Consider the following 6,000-nt stretch of genomic DNA (forward strand, 5'->3'; position numbering starts at 1 on the left):
GCTGAGTGTCCAGGTATGCCAGCGCAGCAGCTTCTTGCTGGTGTCAAATTGGCAGAGAATTGTGATTTTTGGATTAAAAGCTGCATCCGCCTAAGGAGGGCTCAGAGAGAGATGTTAACTGTACAGTACATGGGAGCCTTTTGGAAATTACTTTTGCAGACAATTAAAGGTCACATTGTTTAGCTAAGTCATAATCCATCACTATGAACAAGGCATTGATTGTAGTCCAAGGCCCTGGACTATATTCATTTTTATTCCATTAGTGGTATAGATGACAGTTTCTGTATTTGCCTCTTCTCTTGCTACATAGCAATAAGAACGGCAAATTACCTCCAGATTCAAAGTAACTGAACAGATAAGCTTCTTTCCATGCTCTTTGGCAAAAAAACCCCACCTTTCTAGCCTTAGCTAGCCAGTAAACATCCTGACAATCTCCTGAAATGACGCATTAATGGACTAGAACAGGGTCGTGATTATCTGATTATCTGAGGAATGTTTACTGAGGTGTAAGTGTAACTACAGAAGCCAAATTACAGTTTCCCCATCAGTCCTTCTGTGTCTGATCTGGTGGAAAAAAAGTGAGCTGCTGCATTAGGTTTTCTCTGACTTGTTCTTTAGGAATAAAAGTTATTCTTACATCCCTGGAAGTTAGGCATCTAGTCTAAGCTCCTTGACTGTAGCCATGGGAAGCTTGCTAAAAGAAATGGGCACCTCAAAAGACAGCCTGTCTCCCCCAGTTCCAGCCTTACGCCTGCCCTTGGGCAGCTCAGTAGTGCTAATGCTGATGCATGGGGGAGCCTGAAATCATGTAGGTTTAAGGACAGCAATGCAATTTGTTGCTTCTTAAATCTCATTCACTGTTCATTAAGGGCTACTGCTGTTCTTCTCCCCAGCCCCCAAGTGAATTGAAAAGTTGGGACAGACGCGGGAATGAGTCACTGGTAAAAGAACTTGTTAATTTGGCTTTAACCCCTGACGTAGGAGCAGCAGTTTTACCTGCCTAAGCAACATGAAATTAATTCCACACTAAGTGACGTAGAGCTAATTGCACAGGGATTAACAGCAGAGAGCTTGACAACTGCTCTGTGCAGGCACAGTGTTTCGTGATGACCAAAGCTGGCTCATTCATCCTGCGAGCTTCCCCGTTTACCTCCTGTTCTGTATTCAGATTACAAGCTCCTTGGGCTTTAGGACAGCGCGAGGCATATTGCTACCTTCAGCTGGATGCTGCAGTAGTATGTGAGAAATGAATCACCCAGTGTTTAGGTGGTAGCTGCCTAGCAGGATCTGTATGTAGGTTTAAGTGCTCTCTTGACTCTCAGTGGCAGTTAAACGCCCCAAAGACTTTTTAAAAATCCATTAGTGCCTAGTGGCACATTTAGTTGCCTCAATACCTCAATAAATCTCTTTGTAAATTAGAAGAAAATGATAATGAAATTCATTAACATTTGCAAAACGCTTTATGACCGATAGGTGTATCAACTATTATTAGCCCAAAGGCAGAGCTACTCTTATCAGTGCTGCCAATATCTAGGCTGGTTTTACTTGGCAGAATTTAAACCTAACGGTTCTTATCATAAAAAGAGAAAGAAAGTGTCATCAGAACTGATTGAACTATATATTGGTTACGTTATGTTGTAATGGCTGTCAAAGATAAACGCAGGGGTGGCTTATCTTGTTTCCTAATCGTCTTCAGGTGTAATGTTGTCATTCATTTTGTTAACTCTCTCTTTGTATTTAAACCCAGGGGAGACCACAAACTGAAAAATACGCATTCAGTCTATTTCTGCTTTCTATTGGTCTGTTTGTGGGAATAATCGTTTCAAACTCAGTGACCACAAATGAGTTTATGTTTATACAAAACTTCCTGAGAAAGTGCGAAGGGGACCTGCCACCCTTCGCTGATGGGTTAACAACATCTGCTGCTGCACACCCTGTGTTGGGTCTGGTCTTGCCTAAGCCTGAGCTGCCCTTGCTTCTCCCAGATCTCTGCAGGTTCTTGGGACCTTGTCCTGTAGATCTGCTTAATCTTAATCTCCCCGGGCACCCAAATAAGGTTCTCCCTGGCTCTTCCTTTTGTAGATAAGGAGAGGCTCCTCTGGTTGTTACAGAGGCAAGTAATGTCCTCTAATGCATCAGCCAGAAGGGAGGGAGAAGAGGCTATTCCAGCTCTGCTGCATCTGTGGTCATTGGCTCCAAGGAACAAGCTGGGCCTGAAGAGAGGACAGCAAAGTTGGTCACTTAAACATAAAACAAAAAGGAATCCCCCCTTCTTCTTCTTGTAGAGCAAAGTAATTGGTTTTTAATTTTTTTTTTTTTCTCTCCCAGAGCAGTGCTGGTTCTGGATACACTCTAACCTCATCCTAAGAGTATGAAAGAAACTCTCAGTTAGGTTTATCCTAATAATAAGCCCATGACGGAAGGAAGTAATCTTAGTATTCTCATTTTATAAATAGGGAACTGAGACTCAAAAAGGAGGGGGTATGTCTTATCTATTTATATGCATTTGTGCATTTGGTCTAAGCCAGTCATTTGGGCTCCCTCTGTAGTTGATGGAGGAAGGTAGGCAATTCCAGATAGTAAATATCCCATTTCTTCTTAGTCACTTAATTCAGCCATGGGAGAGTTGGCCTTTGCCTAATCCCAATTGGGATCCTGGGTTAGATGGAGGAGGACTTTGGTTTTCTGACTGTGTGGGTGTTCTCAGAGTTTGCCTAAAATATTCTAACAGGATCAGGGCCTTCACAAAACGCTGTTTTAGCTGCTTTGCTTTGAAAACCCAGCCAGTGGTGTATTATCTCCCTTGCTTAATAGCCCACTGGTTTGAATAGTCATTTGGGAAGTGAAAGCTCACAGTTCAGCCCTGAGAGAGCCTGGTTTTATCCCTCCTAGAAACATGACCTAGATACCTTACAGCTCTGCTGGGTAGAGATGTGCTACCAAATGAATCACAGACAAATTTGAGAGCGGAGGCAGAGACCTTGGGGGATAAGGACCAAGATGGGGCACTCCTGAATTAGCGTAGACAGAGGAAAAGAAGCTGCATTTCTCCAAGATCATGACTCCTTCCAGTGGGAGGAGGCAGGTACCGTGGGGAAAGAAGGTCACTGGAGGCAGTTTTTGACAGCAGGGGTTTTCTCAGCCAGTTCTGCTGCCCTGGACAGCCTGGGTAACCACTGGGGTCCTTAGAGCTCTCAGACCGATTAATGCAGTGCTGTCCAACAACTTGGTTTCTTGGATTTTTTTTCCCCTTCCTCTTCTGGAAAAAAAAAATAATCTCAGTTTATTTGTCAGTCATTTTTAGATGGTTAAATCAGTTGTTGGAATCTCACACAGTACAGACATAAGCTTTTCAGCCTTTCCTAAATGGACTTCAGCTTCTTCTCACTGAACTTGATTAGTCCATTTCTGTGATTTCACATTTGCCCTTTAGACAAGAGGTATGAAATCTTCTTAAGGAAGAAGCACAAAATTTCTGATTCTACAGAGTGAAGAGAATAAAAGAAAAGTGACAAAAGAAAAGAAAGAAGAAAAGAAAAAAGGAAAAGAAAAGAAAAAAGAAAAGAGAAGAGAAGAAGAGAAAAGAAAAAAGAGAAAGGAAAAGAAAAGAGAAAAGAAGAGAGAAGAAAAGAAGAAAAAAGAAAGGAAAGAAAAAAAGAAAGAAAAAGAAATCTTTAGCTATTAAATGGAAGGTCACATAAAGAAAAGAATTGTAACTGGACTGATAACCGTGTCCCTTAAATTAATACTGAATAATTGGAAATGATAATTTGCAAGTGACATTTCCTGCATGGTTAACCATGGTATAGGCTTTATTGTTATATTGTTAAAAATGAATAAGTTGCTGCACAACTGCTAATAGCATTTGTACCTATTGAAGATAAGGCAACAGTAAGGGGTAATCAAACCACATTCTACCAAGTATAAAATGACTATGTAAAATGACATCTGTAAATCAAAGCTTAATTAGCCTGATGTAATTTACAATAACTGGCCAGCCCAAGTTTTCCTCAGGCGAGCTGCCCTGATGGAGCTGGCTGATGGCACAGTCAGATGGGATGTTCTGGCTGTAGCTGAGGTACAAGACTGGTGCTGTCCCCCTGCAAAAACTTCTTGCACCTTCACATGTGCTGGCATCTGTCCGTACTGTCTGGGTTTAAAATCTTGACTGGAAAAAAAAAAAAAAATAGGCTAAGCTAGAACCTTTTGGAAGAGTCCCTTACTCTTCAGGAGTAAGGAGGTTTGATTTCCCCCAGATCAGGAGGTCTGTGTATGTGGTGTGGGACTCCCATTTTGGGTTGGATGTTGTAGATGAGGGGGCACAGAAGAGAAGCACTGAAAGGATTAGAGGCTTAGGGAAAATGCCTGATGGTGTAAGAAATTAAGAACTCGATTTATTTAGCCTGTATGAAAGAAGACTGAGAAATGCTTTGATTACACTGCATAATAGAGAAAATGCAAGATACGAAAGGGCAGTTTAATCTGTCAGAAAGCAGATAACAAGAATCATGGATATGAAAGCTAGACGTGTTCATCTTAGAAATAAGGCACATATCTTTTTAACAATGAGGCTGATTAAGAAACTACAGAAAGGAATGATGGAGTTTCCATTTCCTGATGCATGTTACTTAATTTAAATTGAGTCACCTTCCAGGGAGAAATGTATTAGTCCAGCACAAGTTACTGGCTAGATACAGGCCTAACTGGATGAGATGGAACAGGTAGTCAAATCAGATGGTTTACTTTTTAATAATAGCTTTAAAATGTAAGAATTAAAAAACACTGTCCTGTGGTTATTACTGAAAACTTAGTACTACAGAAGATCATATAAATCTTTATCATCTCATCTCATCTCATCTCATCTCTTCTTATCTCATCTTTCATTGCACTCAAATTTAGGACAAAAATATATGATTCCAGTAGGTAAATCCCCTATTTTATAGCTATACAATAGGAAGTGTTGTTATTATTATCACCATTAAGGCTTAAGTATATGTTTAATGTGTACTTAAACAATTTTTTCAACTTGTGGCCTTAATCATTGTAGTGTAATGAGAACTGAATCATTATAGTGCAGCAGATTAGTTCTCAGAACTTCTGCACCTTAGGCGGTGATGCCATTAGTTCATATAAACCAAGCAGCACTGGGCCTGGCAGGTATTTGGAAGGGAGACCTCCAATGCAAATGTACGCTGATCAAATTAACTTCTGTTGAGGCTACTCATGTACCTACTAAATGTGTGCATTGCATATAAAAATAGAGAGTAAGCTAACAAGAAGGTAGGACGACAGTAAAGTAATAGGTGCAACTGGAACCAACATAGGAAGTAAGTGTGAAATGAATGAAGGCATGCCACAAAATGCAGGAGGTATGAATGAGATTTCAAAGGAACATGCAATCTTTCCATAAATTCTTCAATCCCTCTGATTCTTCCATCTTCCAAATACTGTAGAAATTCTTTTCTGTCTTTATATATCAAATTCATTCCATGAAAATGACTTCTGCTGAACCATATATGGTTCAAAAAATATCTGTTTTTTTTCAGAACTGTCCAGAAAAGTCTCCATCCTTTACCATCAGCCACATGCTATGGAACTGGGCTAGGACAGGAAGTGTACATCTGAAACATCTGTATGATCATGCTTGTACTATCAACATGCAACTAATCTGGGGAACAAAACTTGCTACCAAACATTGCTAAGTGCAGGGTTTAACAAGATTATAAAATAGCTTGGTCTAAACAAAAAAAAAGAAGGCTCTGTGGATTTAGTTTCCCAAACACATTCTCTAATATATTATAAAGTGCAAATGTTGGTCAAATCTTTGTCATATTTGGACCTGTATGGACTTTTCCTTCTGTGCGGCTTTCCTGGCACCATTCGTTCAGTAGTGACTCTGTTCGACTTTCAGGCTACTCTTACAATTAAACTTTTCCGGACTTAATAAGTTGGTATCTCTGCTTCTCTGTCAAATATGGTTGAAATTGGCCTAGTCTCAGA

Source organism: Haliaeetus albicilla, chromosome 14 (assembly GCF_947461875.1).
Source record: "Haliaeetus albicilla chromosome 14, bHalAlb1.1, whole genome shotgun sequence".
Lineage (NCBI taxonomy): Eukaryota > Metazoa > Chordata > Aves > Accipitriformes > Accipitridae > Haliaeetus > Haliaeetus albicilla.